The following is a 21,118-nucleotide window of genomic DNA, read 5'->3' as shown; positions in this document are numbered from 1 at the left end:
AACAGGGTCAGATGAAAGGGGAGGAGGTCCTCCCCAATCAGTGGACTTGGAAAGGGGCAAGTAGGAGATGAGGGAAGGAGGGTGGGATTGGGACAGAATGAGGGAGTGGGATACAGCTGGGATACAGAGTTAATAAAATGTAACTAATAATAAAAATTTAAAAAGAAAAAAAGAAAAATTCTTGAGCTAATGAAAAGGGGTTCACTTTCAGAAAGATCTAAGAAACATTAGTGTTATCTGCTCCTGCCAACAGCGTGTGTCAAAACTGATAGACCTACAAGACAGACAAAGCCACTGACCATGCGGGAAACATCTAGAGTGTTCTAGCTGGGACCTCACTGGTGAGAGTGTTAAGCATGTGGGTGGGCAGCATCTGCTCACCTGATCTAATGGACATTTCTAGAGAAATCTAAAAACAGAAGAATGTACATTGATCTCAAGCTAACACGGAATATTCACAAAGACCACATTTGGGACTGTAGAGACATCCTAACAATTTCAATAAAGTAGAAATCCTAGGTACTGTATTCTTAGGTTATAATGAAATTCGGCTACAAATGAATTCCCCCATAAAAAACTACAAAAAATATACTTGATATTAAATAATACTTTTCAGTTACGATTGAGTCAAGGAGGTCTCAAGAGAAATTTAAAATAATTCTGAACTAAATTAATATGAAAATATAGTATTAGAGCTTGTAAAAATCAATGATTATAGACAATATATATTATTGGTTGCAAAAGCAAGAGAAAAAGATTATCTATATTAAAAAAGAGAAGCTCCCAGCTTTCGTTATTAGGAAAATGAATGTACTTTAAGCTACAGCGGGTATTTTAAGCTAAAAGCAAGCTTGATAAGAAGAAAATTTTAGCAGAAATCAGTGAAATTAAAAGCAGAAATTCAATAGAAAAAATCAATGAAATCAAAGTTGGTTCTCTTAAAGTATCAAAAAATAATTGTATAGCTATGTAAACCACCTCTGATTAGTCCATTCAAGACTAAAGAAAACACACCTCAAATAATATTTCTAAAGAAATTCTGGTTGAGTGGAAGTGTTTCCACACAGCAGCTTGGAAAGCTAGAGTGAGCAATAAAGGCAATAGGAGATTATAGACGATTGACTGTGTAAAATGACAACCCTAAAATTCATGCAAAATTATAAACAATAATAACAGTTAAAAGGAGAGATGGGGAAACATAGTCCAAGTGTTCTAGGATCTAGTATCAGAAAAGTGGTAAAAATCCTTAACTGTGTTGGATACACTGAATCACACACATCTTTTCTCTCCAGGTCTCTAAATGAAACACTGAAAATCAAAGGATAGCTACAGTTTCCAATTAAAGAGAGAAAACAATTGGGTTCTAGTAAACACATCTTAATTCAATCCAGACAAGAAGGGACTGAATAATAAACACAAACAGAGCTGCACCATGTAATGTAAATGGTTATTGACCCCCATACACCAATAACTCAATGCAAACCAAATACGTACATCAATAAAGGATGAGCACATCAGAGTCAGTGTGCGAGAGACACAGTGATTGAAGAACTGCATCACCACCTCTGTGACATAGGACACTTTAAAGTAACAGGAGAAGAAGCATTGCCAGCAGTTGAAAATGATGAAAGACACCAACCCTCAAATAGACATGAAAACCCTCAGACCGTGTGCCTACAGTTACACACTGGGAAATATGTCAGACAAAAACTAGAAGAACTGAATGATGACAAAGACCAACAGTGGCATCATAAGATTTCATTGCATCTTCTCCATTAGCGAAGACAACAGGAGCCTAAAGTGCAGATTCTACTAGAAGGACAAAATTTTTAAATCCAATAAGCAAGTTTTTTTTTTTAATGAATAACTATTTGTGACTTTTTTTTTCCTGTGATCTGAGCCTTGACATACAGATGTGATGCATTCTATCTTGAAACAGGGCTCGCTCTGGAGTCTGAGATTGGACTGCTTTTATTTGTTGTCCAACAGGACATCTAACTCTTCCAGGAGGAAGTGTTTTTGATGAATGAAAGAGCAAGATATTTGAAGGAAACTCTCACATGCAGAGAAAATAATCTACATGGTGCAGAACAATCTTCTAGACAGTGGGGCTCTAGCAGCAATAATAAATATAAGCAGAAGCCCTCTGTGGTAGGCTTCTGTCCTGTTCCCTGTTTTCTCCATCTTCTGATATCCATCCCATTTGCCTTTCTGAATGAGGATTAAGCATCTTACCCAGGGTCCTCCTTCTTGCTTAGCTTCTTTGGGTGTACAGATTTTAGTGTGCTTATCCTATATTACATGTTTAATATCCACTTAGAAGTGAGTATACGTCATGTGTGTCTTTCTGCTTCTGGGATACCTCACTCAGGATGATCTTTTCTAGTTCCCACCATTTGCCTGCAAATTTCCTGAAAATATTTTCAAGAAAATTATAGAAGAAAACTTTCCCAATTTAAAGAAGGAGATGGCCATAAACATACAAGAGGCCTACAGAACACCAAGCGACTAGACCAGAAAAGAAATTCTTCACGTCACATCATAGTCAAAACACTGAACCTACAAAACAAAGAAAAAATTCTAAAAGCAGCAATGGAAAAAGGCCAAGTAACATATGAAGGTAGACCTATCAGAATCACACCAGATTTCTCAACAGAAACTATGAAAGCCAGAAGGGCCTGGACAGAAATCATACAGTCCTTAAGGGACCACAGATTCCAACCCAGACTACTATACCCAGAAAATTTTCAATCAACATAGACGGAGAATTCAAGATATTCCAAGACAAAACCAAATTTAAACAATATCTACATAGTAACCCAGCTCTACAGAAGCTACTAGAAAGGAAACTCCAAACCAAAGAAAACAACTACTTCAAAGGAAACAGAGGAAATAGATAACTACACACAAAAAAAACAAAAAAAACAAAAAAACAAAAAAACAAAAGAAGACAAGCAATGAAACTCAATGACACCACCAACACCACATCTAAAGTAAGTAACAATTGTTGGTCACTAGTTTCTATCAACATCAACGGACTCAACTCCCCAATTAAAAGACACAGGCTAACAGAATGGTTGTGGAAACAGGATCCATCATTCTGTTGCATCCAAGAAACACATCTATGCACGAAAAATAAACACTACCTCAGAGTAAAGGGCTGGAAAAATGTCTTTCAAGCAAATGGTTCCAGAAAACAAGTGGGAATAGCCATCCTAATATCTAATAAAATTGACTTTCAACCCAAGTTAATGAAAAAAGATAAGGACGGCCACTATATTCTCATCAAAGGAAAAATCCACCAAGAGGACATCAAAATTTTGAATATCTATGCCCCAAATACAAGAGCACCTACATTCGTAAATGAAACAATATTAAAGCTTAAATCACACATTGATCCTAATACCCTAATAGTGGGAGACTTCAACACTCCACTCTCACCAAGGGAAAGATCAACTAGACAGAAAACAAATAGGGAAATAAAAACACTTACAGAGACCCTAAATCAAATGGACCTAATAGATGTCTACAGATCTTTTCATCCAAACTCAAAAGAGTATACCTTCTTTTCAGCACTGCATGGAACCTTCTCCAAAATAGACCATATAGTTGGTCATAAAGGAAGCCTCAACAGATACAAAAAGATTGAAATAATCCCTTGTATTCTATCTGACCACCATGGACTTAAGCTGGACATCAACAACAACAGAAATAACAAACAGCCTACACGCACAAGGAAACTGAACAACTTGTTACTCAATGACAGCTGGGGTAAGGAAGAAATAAAGAAAGAAATTAAAGACTTCATAGAATTCAATGAAAATGAAGGCACAACATACCCAAATTTATGGGACACATTGAAAGCAGTGCTCAGGGGAAAATTTATAGCACTAAGTGCCTGCAAGAAGAAATCCTTAACATCACATACAAACAACTTAATGGCCCAACTGAAAACCCTAGAAAAAAAAAGAAGCAGATACACCCAAGAGAAGCAGACAGCTGGAAATAATCAAACTCAGGTTTGAAATCAATCAATTAGAAACAAATAAAACTATTCAAAGAATCAATAAAACAAAAAGCTGGTTCTTTGAGAAAATCAACAAGATAGACAAACCCTTAGCCAAACTAACTAAAAAGCAGAGAGAATCTATCCAAATCAACAAAATCAGAGATGAAAAGGGTGACATAACTACAGACACTGAGAAAATTCAAACAATCATTAGGTCATACTACAAAAGCCTATATGCCACAAAATTTGAAAACCTAAATGAAATGGACAATTTTTTTGATAGATTCCATCTTCCAACATTAAGTCAAGAACGGTTAGAAAGACTGAACAGCCCTATATCCCCCAAGGAAATTGAAGCAGTCATTCACAGTCTCCCCTCCAAAAAAAGCCCCGGGCCAGATGGTTTCAGCACGGAATTCTACCAGACCTTCAAAGAAGTGCTCACACCAATTCTCCTCAAACTGTTCCACAAAATAGAAACAGAAGGTACATTAGCAAACTCATTCTATGAAGCAACAGTCACCCTGATACCCAAACCACACAAAGACCCAACAAAAAAAGAGAATTTCAGGCCATTCTCCCTTAGGAACATTGATGCAAAAATACTCAATAAAATACTTGCAAACCGAATCCAAGAACACATCAAAGATATCATCCACCACGACGAAGTAGGCTTCATCCCAGGCATGCAAGGGTGGTTCAACATACGGAAATCCATCAATGTAATCCACCACATAAACAAACTGAAGGAGAAAAACCACATGATCATCTCCTTAGATGCTGAAAAAGCATTTGACAAAGTCCAACACCCATTCATGTTTAAAGTCTTGGAGAGATCAGGAATACAAGGCACATATCTAAACATAGTAAAGGCAATATACAGCAAGCCTATAGCCAACATCAAACTCAATGGAGAGAAACTTAAAGCAATCCCACTGAAATCAGGGACAAGACAAGGCTGCCCACTCTCTCCCTACCTCTTCAACATAGTACTTGAAGTCCTAGCCAGAGCAATAAGACAACTAAAGGAGATCAAGGGGATACAAATTGGAAAGGAAGAGGTCAAAGTGTCACTATTCGCAGATGATATGATAGTATATATGAGCGACCCCAAAAATTCAACCAGAGAACTCCTCCAGCTGATAAACACCTTCACCAAAGTGGCAGGATACAAAATCAACTAAAAAAAATCAGAAGCCCTCCTGTATACCAAAGACAAAAGGGCCAAGAAAGAAATTAGGGAAACAACACCCTTCACAATAGCCACTAATAACATAAGGTATCTTGGGGTGACACTAACCAAGCAAGTGAAAGACCCGTTTGGAAAAACTTCAAGTCTCTGAAGAAAGAAATTGAAGAAGATCTCAGAAGATGGAAAGATCTCCCGTGCTCATGGATTGGTAGGATTAACATTGTGAAAATGGCCATCCTGCCAAAAGCAATCTACAGATTCAATGCAATTCCCATCAAAATACCAACTCAATTCTTTACAGACCTTGAAAAAAAGATTCTCAGCTTCATATGGAGAAACAAAAAACCCAGAATCTCCAAAACGATCCTGTACAACAACAGATCATCTGGAGGTATCTCTATCCCCGATCTCAAGTTGTACTACAGAGCAATAGTAATAAAAACTGCATGGTATTGGCATAGAAACAGAAAGGAGGATCAATGGAACCACATAGAAGACCCAGAAATAAACCCATACACCTATGAATACTCGATTTTTGACAAAGAAGCCAAAACCATTCAATGGAAAAAAGACAGCATCTTCAACAAATGGTGCTGGTCCAACTGGATGTCCACATGCAGAAAAATGAAAATAGATCTATATTTATCACCCTGCACAAAACTAAAGTCCAAGTGGATCAAAGACCTCAACATAAAACCAGATACGCTAAATCTCTTAGAAGAAAAAGTGGAGAACAGCCTAGAACTCATTGGCACAGGAGACAACTTCCTGAACAGAAGTTCAGGAAGGCTCTAAGAGCAACAATCAATAAATGGGACCTCATGAAACTGAAAAGCTTCTGTAAAGCAAAGGACACTGTCATCAAAACAAAACGCCTGCCTACAGATTGGGAAAGAATCTTCACTAACCCTTTATCTGACAGAGGACTAATATCGAGTATATACAAAGAACTAAAGAAGCTGAAAAGCAGCAAACCAAGTAATCCAATTAAAAAATGGGGAACAGAGATAAACAGAGAATTCTCGACAGAGGAATATCAAATGGCAGAGAAACACTTAAAGAAATGCTCATCCTCATTAGCCATCAGGGAAATGCTAATCAAAAGGACCCTGAGATATCACCTTACACCCATCAGAATGGCCAAGATGAAAAACTCAAGGGACAACACATGCTGGAGAGGTTGTGGAGAAAGGGGAACCCTCCTCCACTGCTGGTGGGAATGTAAACTGATACAACCACTCTGGAAATCTATCTGGCGCTTTCTCAGATAATTAGGAATAGTGCTTCCTCAAGACCCAGCTATACCACTGCTAGGTATATACCCAAAGTTTGCTCAAGTACACAAAAGGGATATTTGCTCAACCATGTTTATAGCAGCATTATTTGTAATAGCCAGAACCTGGAAACAACCCAGATGTCCATCAACAGAGGAATGGGTACAGAAACTTTTACACAATGGAATACTACTCAGCAATCAAAAAGGAGGAAATCATGAAATTTGCAAGCAAAAGGTGGGATCTAGAAAAGATCATCCTGAGTGAAATATCCCAGAAGCAGAAAGACAAACACGGTATATACTCACTTATATAGACCTATAAGATATGATAAACATAATGAAATCTATACACCTAAAAAAGATAATCAAAAGAGCGGACATGGGGTAAGATTATCAATCCTCGTTTAGAAAGACAGATGGGATGCGCATTGAACATATGACAGGAGTCTACTGAACGCATTTGAAAGACTCTAACTAGCAGTGTTCTCAAAGCAAAGACTCATGACCAAACCTTTGGCAGAGTACAGGGAATCATAAGAAAGAAGGGAGTTAGTCTGATGAGGAAAGGATAGGAGTTCCACAAGGACCAAATATATCTGGGCACAGGGTCTTTTCTGAGACTGACATGCAACCAAGGACCATGCATGAATGTAACCTAGAACCTCTGCTCAGATGTAGCCTGTGGTAGCTCAGTAACCAATTGGTTTCCCATAGTGAGGGGAACAAGGACTATTTCTAACAGGAACTCAATGACTGGCTCTTTGGCCTCCCCACCCCCTAAGGGAGGAGCAGTCCTGTTAGGCCACAGAGGAGAGCTTTGCAGCCAGTCCTGAAGATACCTGATAAAACAGGATCAGATGAATGGGGAGGAAGTCCCCCCTATCAGTGGACTTGGCAAGGGGCAAGGTGGAGATGAGGGAGGGAGGGAGGGACTGGGAGGGAATGAGGGATCGGAACACGGCTGGAATACAGAGTTAATAAAATGTAACTGATAAGAAAAAAATAAAATTAAAAAAATAATAATAATAAACATGAACTGTTTCCGGAGTATCTAAATTGATCTAAGGAGCACTGCACTTAGAGAATGTTGAACTGATATATCAAACTGAAGAAGAATTGATAAATGCACTTACTTAACGAACCACCTAAGAGGAGGGTAAGAAAGAAGAAAAGAAATATTAGCATCAGCATAGGCGGACAACAAAATTCCAAGAACAATGTGTAGGAATCTAGTGCAAAGACAACTTTTAAAATTATAAACAATCATTTCTTAGAATTAAACCAACCAAAAGAAATTAGGAGTAAATGGCTGGCAAGTTGACCTGGCAAGCAAAATTTCTTGCTGATAAAGACTGATAAAATGAGGCTGATCTCCAGAACTTACAGGAAGATAGAAGGAGAGAACAGAACCCACAGAGCCATGGTCAGACCTTCATGGCTCCAGAGTAGTGTGTGTATGCACATATTCAAACAACACACACACAAATACACATACAATTAGTAACTCAGATGGACAGAGAGATGGCTCAGTCTAAGAATTATTTGCCTTCATGCATGAGCATCTGAGTTCAGTCACTAACAACTACATAAAAATACCTAGTACAGGTGTGTGCTTCGCCCGGGCACTGGGAAGGTGCGGAAAGGAGGATCTCTGGTGCTCTCCCGTAGCCAGTCTAGTTTAATTGGTGAGCTCCAGCCCCATGAAAGATACCTGCTCAAAATAGATGAATGACATTCTCAAGGTTTAGGTTGTCCTCTGATCTATACATATACATGTATACAACACACAACACACACAATTTAAAAAAAAAAAAGTTGGAATAAAGAATCCAGCTTCTTACCCCTTTCTCTTCCCTTATCTTCCTCCCTCCTCATATTTCACAGATATTCCAACTTCATGTACACAGATATTCTTGCATAATTAATATCACACTAAACAGATTACCACTGACCCAGATCTGAGTGACCTCTTGAACACAAACACCGATCCTGAATCCTCTGTGCTGAGGTGTCCTACGGGAATGCTACAGGACCCTTACCATATTTCCATACTTCTAACGAATTGAATTTAAAATGTAAAGCATTTCAACACTGGTAAAAAGAACTCTAACGCGCTAGTTAATTCTTTTAAGGCTACTTTTTGGTGGTTTGTACAACTCTCTTTCAAATAGAAATCACGGAAGTTTGGCACATAGAACACACTCCATATCATGTCAGTCCCTTTCCTGTAGCTGTAAGCTTAGCTGCCAGTACAAGATCCCTAGGGGGGTTTAAAAACGTCAGTCAGGTTCACCGCTGGAGAAAGACTATTTTCTTAGAGCACAATTTTAGCTACAAGAAAAATAAGCTTTGTCATTTTTGAACTCATGTAAAGAGTTAAATTTAAGAAATTGTAAGAAACAGCTTTTGTACTCACAGCTAAATTGAACAAGAAAAAAATGGAACAAGTAAAGTAAATGCTTGCCTAAATTCCTCACATCCCATTTAGTCTCTGGAGCTTCTGTGTTGACTACTAGGCAGGCTGGTTCTTGGATGCCAGCTGTTCATTCCTGGAAAAAGAAAAGACTCTACGTTACAGCACTAACACCATGTCAGTGTGCTCAGCATCCTTATCTTAAGTTGGAAGATCTTAGCCTTAAGTCTGAACAGAAGCCCCTTTATTAAGTTTGCATGTTGTGTTTTATTTTCTTTTCCATTAAATATGAATGAGTTTATCCACACAAATATCACACACTTGGAAATGACGATATCATGCATGAGTTAGCCATTATAATTCTACCATGAAGTATGTATTACCATTTTGTTGTTGGTTCCTTTAAGGAGAACATTTATTAATTGCCTATTAATTGTATGTCTTTTGCATTTTGAAGGTAAACAATAAAAGGGGTAAGCTGATGCTTCTAACAAAATTCAGTTGCTGAAAACTTGTTTGTAAACAGATTTAATTTTTTTTTTTAGTTTTTTTTTTTTTTTTTTTTCCCAGACACCCTCTCTCAGCCCAGAAGTCCCACCTTTCTCTCCTGCCTCATAATGGCTGTTAGCTCTTAACCAATCAGCAAGTGAGGAAGACGTTTATTTACAAAATACTGAGGCAGGTGATGACCCATAAGAATAACAATACTAAAATTCGGACAGTACTCAGCTATCTGCTGGTACGGAATTAACAACTGAACAGTACAGAGCCAGCCTTTACACAAAAGATTACCCCAACGATGGGCAATGAGATTTTTGACATGTTTTTTGGTTCAGTTTAGTATCCCAGTTATAGCCCCCTCCCTGGTACCCTCCCAGTCCCTCTCTCCTTCTCTCTTCTTCTCCCATGCAACTTCCCCAGTCCACTGAAAGGGGAGCTCCTACTCCCCTTCCTTCTGACCTTAGCCTATCAGGTCTCATCAGGACTGGCTGCAGTGTCTTCCTCTGTGGCCTGGTAAGGCTGCTCCCCCACCTCTGTCAGGGGGAGGTGTTCAAAACGCCAGCCACTGAGTTCATGTCAAAGACAATCCCTGTTCCCATTACTAGGGCACCCACTTGGATACTGAGCTGCCATGGGCTACATCTGAGCAGAGGTTCTAGGCTATCTCCATGCATGGTACTTGGTTGGAGTATCAGTCTCAGAAAAGACCCCTGGGTCCAGATTTCTTGGTTCTATTGCTCTCCTTGTGGAGCTCCTGTCCCCTTCAGGTCTTTCTATATCCCCTTTCTTTCATAAGATTCCCTGCACTCTGCCCAAAGTTTGGCTATGAGCCTCAGCCTCTGCTTTGATACCCTGCTAGGTAGAGCCTTTCAGAGGCCCTCTGTGGTAGGCTCCTGTTCCCTGTTTTCTCCCTCTTCTAATGTCTGTCCCTTTTGCCTTGCTGAGTGAGGTTTGATCATCTTATCCAGTGGAGGATGTGGAGAAAGGAGAACCCTCCTCCATTGCTGGTGGGAACCTAAAGTTGTACAGCCATGTTGGAAATCAATCTAGTGCTTTCTCAGATTAGTGCTTCCTCAACATCCAGCAATACCACTCCTAGGCATATTTGCAAAATATGCTCAATTACATAACAAGCACTTTTGTTCAACCATGTTCGTAGCAGCTTTACTCGTAATAGCCAGAACCTGGAAACAACCCAGATGTCCCTCAACTGAGGAATGGATACAGAAAGTGTGGTACATTTACACAATGGAATACTACTCAGCGATTAAAAAAAAGGAAATCATGGAATTTGCAGGCAAATGGTGGGAACTGGAAAAGATCATCCTGAGTGAAGTATCCTAGAAGCAGAAAGACACACATGGTGTATACTCACTTATAAGTGGATATTAGCCATATAATATAGGATAAGCATACTAATATCTGTACACCTAAAGAAGCTCAGCATCTGTTTTAATATCCTGCAGGGTAGAGTCTTTCAGAGGCCCTCTGAGGTAGGCTTCTCTCTTGTTCCTTGTATTTACCCTCTTCAGATGTTTATCCCTTTTGCCTTTCTGAATGAGGGTTGAGCATCTTACCCAGGGTCCTCCTTCTTGCTTAGCTTCTTTAAGTGTACAGATTTTTGTATGATTATCCAATATTATATGTCTAATATCCACTTAGAAGTGAGATTCCCAAACCCCACAAAGGCCCAACCAAGAAAGAAAATTCTATTAAACAGAATTTTAAGCAGATGATTTTCTTTTTTGTGTTACTGTCATAATGCTTCAATGTACCTGTAGGAGGAATGTTAGTTCTGTGAGTCAAGTTAGATAAATGTAACCATGTACCATGTAGCAAAATACGCTTATGGTGTTAGTTCATAATTAATGGAAAGAGAAAGAAATCTATCACTCTCTCAGACATTCACACATATGCATGGAGCATACCCCTACATGTAAATTTTAAGACAATCCCAAAGAGACACTTGGATAATACATATTTAAACTACAATCCTTTTTATTGACCCTACCTCTATTATTAATCCCACTTAAAATTATATTGAATAAAAGATATGAAAATCCAAAGTGAATGTAAACCTAAGAATTCATCACATTTCCCTTACTTATAGATAACATCCAGACATGACAATAAAACATAATAAGATAAAATAAAAACCATATCATGCGGGCTAGGTAATGCAACCGGCAGTAAGAAAAGCGCTCCAGGAGCAGGCACAAGAATCAGAAACCCACTCATTCACACATACAGAACTCACATAAAAATTCTAATCTGCAAATTACAATATACATGTAGAGGACCTGATGAAGACCCATGTAGGTCCTGTGCTTGCTGATTCAGTCTCTGTGAATTCATAAGATCTTTGTTTTGTTGGTTCTTCTACATGAATAAGAGGTCCTTGTTCTTCTGGTGTCCGGCATCCTCTCTGGCTCTTACACTTTTTCTACCTCCTCCTCCTCTGAGGAGTTCCCTGAGCTCTGAGGGAGAGACTTGATGGAGACATTCTGTTTAGAGCTGTGTGTTTCAACAACCATAACACTGTGCAATACCCACTCCCCTCCCCATTGTGTGTGTGTGTATGTTGTGTATAGCAGAATATCATTAACAGTCACTTTACTGATAGCTTTTTTTTTTTTTTTTTTTTTTTTTTTTTCAAAAAATCAGTACTGTTTGGTTTTAATCTAGGTCCCTGGGCTAGCTAGTCACTTGTTCTTGTTCACCCAAGCAGTATGAGATTCTGTCTTGTGAAGTGTGCCTTAATCAGACATTGGTTGGCTTTTCCCACAAGTTCTGTGTTTTTGTTGCCCTAACATATCTTGAAGATATGAAGGTCATATTGTAGGTCAAAGATTTTGTGGTTGGGTTGATGTTAACATTTCTCTTTGGTAGTCCACAGAGTACCTTCCTGCATCTAAGACATTACAGTTTAAAGGTAAAGGCTCCATGTAGGCTCCAGCTCAACTTCTCTACGTTCAATGAGTTATATTGGTGTTGTACTCAGCAATGGGGCCATGCTGTCAATTTTGGAGAACAACCCATCATCTTAGCATCAGCCTGGGTTCCTTGAAGATTTCCAGGGTGTCCATTTGTCCAACAACTCAATTGAAAGAAACCCAGTGCTGCTACTGCAAGCCTTGTTTGGTAACAAGAGATGGCCCTTTGGGACTCTGTATGCCCCACTATCAGGAAATCTCATGAGAAACACCTTCATGCAGTTTAGGAAGTTTCTGCTGCACTAGGTCTTCATATCATCCCTCAAATACCCCTTAATTCTTTCTGTCTCCCCCCAACCCTCGACCCTAACTCCATCAACTACTGGGCCTCCCAGTCCTATCTCTGCCCACTCCTTGTCTACCTATACAATCTATTATATTTCTCTTTCCCAAGGAGATCCATGTGTCTCCCCCAGTCCCTTCCATTATACTTAACCTCTCTGGGTATATGGATTATAGTCCAGTTACCATTTATTTACTGGCTAATATCCACATAAAAGTGAAAACATACCATATTATCTTTCTGGGTTACCTCATTCAGGATGATTTATTTTAGTTCCACTCATTAACTTTCAAATTCCATGATGTTAGTTTTATAACAGGTATGAAATACTTCATTGTATAAATGTACCACATTTCCTTTATTTTTCTGTTGAGGAACATCTTGGTTGTTTCCAGTTTCTGGCTATTATGACTAGGGTGGTAATGAACATGGTTGAACAAGTATCCTTATGGTAGGATGAAGCATCCTTTGGGTATATGACCAAGAGTGGTATAGATGAATTTTGAGGTAAATTTGTTTCCAACTTTCTGAGTAACTGCCATACCAATGTCCAGAGTTGGCTGTACAAGTTTGCAGTCCCACTAGAAATGAATGAGTGTTTAACTTATTCCACATCTCTACCAGCATGTCACTTGACAGGTATAGGGTTGAATATCAAAGTAGTTTGATTTGCATTTCCCTGATGGCTGACTGTGTTGAGCACTTCTTTAAGTGCTTCTCAGCCATCTGAGTTTCCGCTATCTGCCTAGACACCATTTGTAAATTAATTTTTTATGTTTTTCATATCTAGTTTCTTGAGTTCCTTATATATTTTGGACATAAGTTCTCTATCAGAATTGGAGTTACTAAAAATATTTTCTCATCTGCTGCTTTGTCTAAGTAATGGTGTCCTTTGCCTTACAGAAGATTTTCAGTTTCATGAGGTCCCATTTATTAATTGCTGATCTTAGTGCCTATGATAATGGTGTTCTGTTCCTGAAGTCTTCTCTAGTGCCGGTGAGTTCAAGGCTGTTTCCCGCTTTCTCTTCTGTCAAGTTTAGTGTATCTGCTTTTACTTTGAGGCCTTTTTGTGCAGGGAAATAAGTATGGATCTATTTGCATTCCTCTGCATGCAGACATCCAGTTTGATCTTTTTGTTTTTTTATTGTGTGTTTCTGATTTCTTTATTAAATATCAAGTGTTTAAAGCTGTGTTGGCTTATATCTGGATCTTCAGTTCAATTCCATTGATCAGTGCGTCTATTTTTATGCCAACAATATGTGATTTTTAAGAGACCAGACAGCAACTGCAAATAGTAGGGTGAAGATAGGTATCAGGAAAAAGGGAGAGACACTTTTGAAGGTAAAAGTGAACATGAAATGATCTGGGATGAAAGACAAAGCAAATAAAAATATTCAGAAATGTCATTTCTAGCGAAATCAGTCATGTTCCATCTATCTATGCAAATGTGGAGTGACTTGAGAAGAAAATCCACTATTCTCATGAGTTCATCATCACTTCAACACCTAGTACTTTGTGCTTCTCATACTATGAAACAGCAAATAGAGCAAGGGGGTTCATTATATTGACCTCATTCAACATTAATAATGTCCACTAAAGATAATTGATAAACTAGTCAATAAATGCATATGACTCCATTTCCTTTGGCTCTCTCAGAAATAATGGCTTCGGAGATCCACTTATGGCTTTCAACTCTGTTTTTGCAATAATGATAAAAGTATGGTTAAATGACCTGTTCCTACCCACAGAAAACTTTTAACATAAAATAAACTGGCTTTTGTATCACACCAACAAGTAGTTCTCTGATCCTTGAGACTGTAGCTGGGTGTTCTGTGACTTAATTTAATTTAACACGAATTACCTGAAGTTAGCATTGCATTCCACAAGTGAAAGGTTCCATTCCACAGAACTGCCCCAATAGGCATCAGCCACAAATCATAGACCACCAGGGCTTGTGACCCTCTTGCTCTAAATCCATGACATTCCCTCAACTCTCTGCTTAGGTCCATTTGTTTGATATAGCAGCTAACTGAATGCTCAAGAAAATATAGCTATTCACTTATAATCAAAGATGTTACACAGCATCATGGGTAAGAGTCTGAGAAAGGGAGACATAGAGTAAGGTCTAATTCCCAGGCCGGACACTTCTGCCCCACAGAGTAGGAATATGCAGCACCCCCAATAAGAGTGCATTCACCAACTCAGAAACTCTACAAACCTCATCAGTGGGAGTGTTCATGGGGGGTTAATATGTAAATATGACAGATTGTTAGTTTTCTTTGAGAGTTGGAGGTATTAGGATTGAATGTTCTTGGCTTCCAGTAAAAGATTTGGATACAAAAATTTCGTATAAAACGTAAAACTTTACATACTAAATTTAAAAAGATGGAAACAAAGAAACAGAAAACACCCAATTTTCTTGATAATTTGCCCCATCCTAGAGTTATAGAGGGTCCCACCAAGAATTGCTTCATTATAAAAAAAATATATTTTTTTAAAAAAAGGTTACTATCTCTCAAAGCAACAGAGTTTTTTGAATTCAGTGTTGGGAACTGGGGCAGAAAAAAATTAAATAAAATAAAACCTGTGTTACTTACTATATAATTTCTTAAGCTCATGACTGGCACGAGTCAATTTTAGTTGTGAACTTCTCAAGTCTTCTGTATGCCCACTGGATGCTGTACACTTGACTCAGATGACTACACAGAGGGTCACTGGTCGTGTTGGAAGATGGATCCTTTGATACGATCCTTTCCACTCTCCAACACCTTCCCTTTCCCCTACCCATCTAGAGCGTCCTTGATTTCTGGGCTTTTGACTTGGTCGCTGTTATGCAGCACCAGATATAAACCCTACCCCCAAGAAAATTCAGTGTCTTTCTTCCTTCTTTGTATTTCTCAGGGTCAGGGCATAACCTTCCCCTTCATTGTTTCCTCTGCTTGATCAGTATAAGCACAGCCAGCCACACAGTTTCTACTCACGCATCTGAGTTCAGCCAACATGGGCTGACTCTGCTCAGGCTCGCTGCTAGCTTCTCAAGATAAGGACTTAATTTTGAATCCTGTCTATGTAGATAAATATCTTTGAACTTGTCATTAACCTGGACCTTCTGTTTTGTCTCACTGTTAAACTATTCACTACCCTTGGGCTTGAATTCTTGCTTTCCATCGTGTTACCTTTATGGCCTCAGGTTTGGCTTCAACTGTTTAAATGTCACCCATCTCTCAGTCAGCGTTTTCCACCTTCTGTCGTATAGAATCCATTCCTTAGCATCCTCTGAAAAGTGTCAGGACAGCAAACCGATTTTCAGCTGAGTGGATGGCCAAGACTATGCCCAGTCTGTCAGTCTGCACACACACACATACACACACAAAAACCTGGTGAACTGCAGGAAGAAGGAAATAATTAGCTCGGTATGGTCATTGTTTATTTCTCTGAGGTAAGGACAAAAGTATCCAAGAGCCAGAAGTTCTTCAGTTTCCATGTAGAACCAGAATTAGGGTATCTGAATACTAATGAAAAGACTTTATACTCCAGGCATGCCATTTAAAGGCAGAAAGATTGATGTAAGTAGGTTTATCCAGAGGAACCTGTAATTTTTGAATTCCAGGCTACCACTGAGCCAGTGTTCTTAAATCTTCAGAATTCAGTTTATTGCTCTATCTATGTGTGTATACATATGTATATTTCTTTGCTGCCAAAGGGGAATGTTATGCATCTTTCTCCACTGAATAAATGCATGTTTAGCTGTGTTTATTGAAGAACAGAAGAGCATGTGGGCAGCCAAGAAACAAAAGAAGGGTACTGAAGGGCAAGTGTGACTCTGTGACCTAAGATTTACAACCTGCCCCTTGATGTGGAGAAGCAAATCTATTCCCTCTGCTCTTCAGTTAGCTGGAGGAGTGTTCAGCAAGAACAGATGTGGCCATTCGCCCAGTTGCCCAGTGAAAACAAGCAATTGCCATGGTAACCAGAAAATACCATGTGGGACATGAACTGACCTCTAAGCCGCAGCTTCATGCTGCAAGACTTACATATGTACGCTTGCCTGTGATGTAGATTTCCTTTCTATGTGAGTGTGCTCAGTGTTAAAACAATTATTTATTTCTTCTCCCTCTAGTAACCTCTAGCACTATGTCCATCTGAAATTGAACAAATTCGAAAAAATACATAGTCCTTGATGTCAGCACTAGGAAAGGTAATTTTGAAAGATGTAAATACATGTTGAAAAGCATGGAGAGATAAAAAGAAGTCCTACCTGCAAACAGCTTAGGGGAATGAAAAGCTCAGGATATTATTTGAGAGCATTTCAACTTAGTTCTTCAAAATAGTTGCATACTGATCCAACACTGTATGTTTAATCATATTTATTTAATTCCTACACAGATCGTAGATTTTTCTTCAGCTAGGAAAGTAATGAGGCTGAACGAATAAAAAGATTGCTATCACTAATGAACATAGATGTATGGTCCAAAAATGTTAAAATAAACATAAGTAATTAAGCATTTATTGTGTTTAGTGTTCCTTCAGTTAAGGGATGTGTTCTCTGAGCCTAGGACTCAGGCAGGATAATTACAGTGCAATCATTCTGCACATAATGCCATAACATGAACGTGTATGCAATATGTAGAAAAGCGGAATTCAGTCAGCTTTGCCCAAGAAACTGTCTTCTGGAAGGCAAAATTCATAAACTTCCGAAGTTCAATTCATTTCTATCATCTGGAAACTTTAAGCCACGGGAAAATGCAATGTCTGAGTAGTGTGCTTGTTTGCTGCTCTTAACTCACAGGATCAAAGCTATAGTCACTGCTGGTTTCTCACCCCTTCCCATGTTTGAGAAATAAGTGATGTTATCTAAAACTTGGGTGTCCAATGTGACTTCTTTCTAGAAGGAAAGAAAATATATCAGTTAGAAATACAGCCATCTTTGATTCTGATAAGTGAGATTCATTTATCCCCCCGCCCCTTGGAGTTGCTTTAAACATGGTTCAGTGAAAATTACCCTGAAATGCTGATATCACCCAGTTACTGAAATTTAGATCCTTCCTAATGTAAAGCAACTGTAAAAACTTTAAAAAATTAAAAAAAAAACACCTTGTCATTAATCAGTAACATTAGCTCCACATCTTTAAGAGCTCAAAATTTACCAATGTTATAAAGAAGCATAGAATAATAATGATTATTATTATCTATTTCCATCAAGGTTATCTTTTCACTCAAAAAGTTTCTTGAAGTTAAAACATGACTTCGCAAACTGAATGTTGAAGAGAAACTATATGTCAGAAGGAATTATAACAAGAATTACTGATATTATGCTTTCACACAAACCAAAAGAAAAACATTATATGCTATATTTTAACAGCTGAAATCAAGTGCTATACATCTTAAAAGCATTAACATAGAAGTAACACATTAAAAGATATTTTCATCGTAATACCAGAGATGCTATATGCAGAATTCATAACAAATATATAAGAAAAATGACACAATAAACACAAAGCATACAAACAGAAAATTCAGATGGGCAAGTGCTAGTACCTGATAAGTGTGAGAGATCTCATCGTGAAATCTGCCATTCATGTGGAAAGATACAAATGTCTCACATATGTATCGGTTAATAAACTTGAATTGTGCATATATGACAGATTGTCCATAGCATCAATAGAACCCAGCAAAACAGAAAATTTGTATACTCTCCTGTATTCCACATTTTCAAAAAATATCTATTTTAATGGGGAAATACCACCTAAAAATCATAAATGCAAAAGAAATGCAAACACATTAACGATTGACAGCGGCTGGGAGAGGAAGAGTCCATTTTCTTTAAGGGAACAGGCTCTGTAGACTTAGAGAAAGAAAGAGAGAGAGGACACAAAGTTAGGCTGACTGGATAGAAGATGGAGAGATCTATCGTAGCAGAGTTGGGGAAGCAAAGTGAATTATCAAAATATACTGTACTTAAAGAACTCATAAAAACTGAGACCAGTGTATTTTATTATAGAATTATTTTGAGCTACAAAAACCCTGACAATTAACAGGGACATGGTTTAAAATGTGTAGATCATTAGCAGCTCGGAATAATGTACAGACAAGAGTGAATTAAAGTAGATCTGTAATTTGGTAAGATACATTTTAATAAAAGCCAGTTGCAGAACAACAGGGAAATGGAATTTACAAATTTGAAACACTCACAAGTTATCTTTCATTTCCTGGTGCACATATGTGTAAATAAAATTGTAAACTTGGAAGTAATATAAGTTAGATTGGATTCATATTTTGAGTAGAAGGAATGAAGACGTGAACAATGAATTTTTCTTCTTTCTTCTTTTGTTTTATGCAATAGAAAAATTCTACTATACCTGTGGTGTATTATTGTAACATGATACAAAAAGGTAAAACATCAGTGTTTATTAATTTTAGCAGATACATAAAGTGTTTTTATATTCCTATACAAAATTTCCTGTTTTACCAATTTTAAATTTTGGTTACATTTACTTATTTAATTGAAGGTAGTGAACATGCCATAATAAACGTGCAGAGATCCAAGGACAATTGAAAGGGGTCTGTTTTCTCCTCTCCACCATGTGGGTCCAGAGACTGATCAGATTAGATCCTCAGGCTTTGCATCAAGTGCCTCTAACTTGCTGACTCATCTTGTAACACTGCTTAATCGATTAACTAATTCTCTAATTGTAAGATTTATTTCCTCATATGTGTTCCTATTCATGTGCGTCTGTCTGCATGCTTACTGCATATTTGTGCAGGTGTTCCTGGGGCTGCAAGAGAGCATTGGGTCCCTGGAACTGCAGTTATAAATTATTATGGAATATTAATGCTGGGAACCTAACTCTGATCCTCTGAAAGAGCAAAAATCATTCTTTGTCACTGAGCCACATTTTTATCCGTGTTTGATTTTTGAAACAATTGTTAAAATACATGTGATTGATAAAGAAATTTGTACTTGTATTTTTTTAAGTATGTACAGTACATGAAAAAAAAAACAAAAACATATTTGAGTTTGTCACGGCTTTTAACGTTAGATCCTTCAGGTACCGTGTGCCCAGATTTGTTGGCTTTGTGGCTGTCCTTGTGGAGCTCCTGTCCCCTCCATGTCCTTCTATCACCCCTCCTCTCCCTTCTTAAATGAGACTCCCTGTGCTCTGCCCAAAGTTTGGCTGTCAGTCTCAACATCTGCTTCAAAACTTATGGAGTCTTTGAGATGACATCTGTGGTGGTCTCCCTTCCTGATCTCTCTCTTTTCAGCCGCTTTCTGTGTTTATTCTATTTGCCTTTCTGAATGAGAAGTAAACATCCTCCTAGAATCTTCCTTGTTATTCAGCTTCTTTAGGTCTGTGGGTTGTAGTATGGCTATTCTGTATTATATGGCTAATATCTGCTTATAAGTGAGTATATACCAGGCATATCTTTCTGTTTCTGGGTTACCTCACTTAGGATGATCTCTTCTAGTTCCATCAATTTGCCTGCAAATTTCATTTTTTTTCTTTGTTTTGTCTTTTTTGTTTTTGTTTTTAATAATAGTTCATTTATTTCTGTTTCTTTGTATTTCTATTAATTGCTATTTATTACAATTTATTCACTTTATATCCCAGCTGTGGCTCCCTCCCTCATTTCCTCCCAACCCCACCCTCCCTCTTTCTCTTCTCCCCCTGTGTCCCTCCCCTGGTCCCCTGATAGGGGAGGTCCTCCTCCCCTTCCTTCTGACCCTCGCCTATCAGGTCTCATCAGGACTGGCTGCGCTGTTTTGTAATAGCTGAGTAATATCCCCTTGTGTAAACATACCACAATTTCTTTATCCCTTGAGTTGAGGGACATCGAGGTTGTTTCCAGAGTCTGGCTGACTCTTACTTGTTTGTTGAAAAGATTATTTTCCAATTATACAAATGACAGTAAAAACTAAAATAAACAAATCCATCTCGTCACTTAATTCAGGATAAAATAACTTCATTCAACAAAGCTGGTAAAAAAAAAAAAAAAAAAAAAAAAAAAGCAACATGTGTGAACACAAATGCAAAGAGAGCCAATGAATTGTCTAAGAATGTTTGGCTCTTGACCCAAGAGCAGCTAGGAAGGCATTCTGCACATATTTTCCTAGTAGGAAAACCTCTTATTACTTTGGACACAATCACAATGGAAGCTTTCCAAATATGTTACATTTTTTTTCCAAAGTTTTTCAGAATAACTGATCAATGAAGAAACATTGTTTAAAATAAGAGAGCAGGAAGTTGGGGCAATGGAAAAGTGAGCTTAGAGGGAGTGATCTGGGAGGAATTAAGGAATGGAGGCATGACAAAAATTCAAATACATTGTATGGAATTCTCAAAGAACTAATAAAGTGTTAAGGAAAATAGACTGAAATTTTAAAGAAGAAACAACTGGAAAACTCTAATAGCAGTTAAGAAGAGTATGTACAAGTAAGTAAAATAGTAAAAC

The sequence above is a fragment of the Psammomys obesus genome, unplaced genomic scaffold (assembly GCF_907164565.1).
Source record: "Psammomys obesus unplaced genomic scaffold, mPsaObe1.curated_primary_1811, whole genome shotgun sequence".
Taxonomy (NCBI): domain Eukaryota; kingdom Metazoa; phylum Chordata; class Mammalia; order Rodentia; family Muridae; genus Psammomys; species Psammomys obesus.
Note: the sequence above shows the minus strand (reverse complement) of the source record.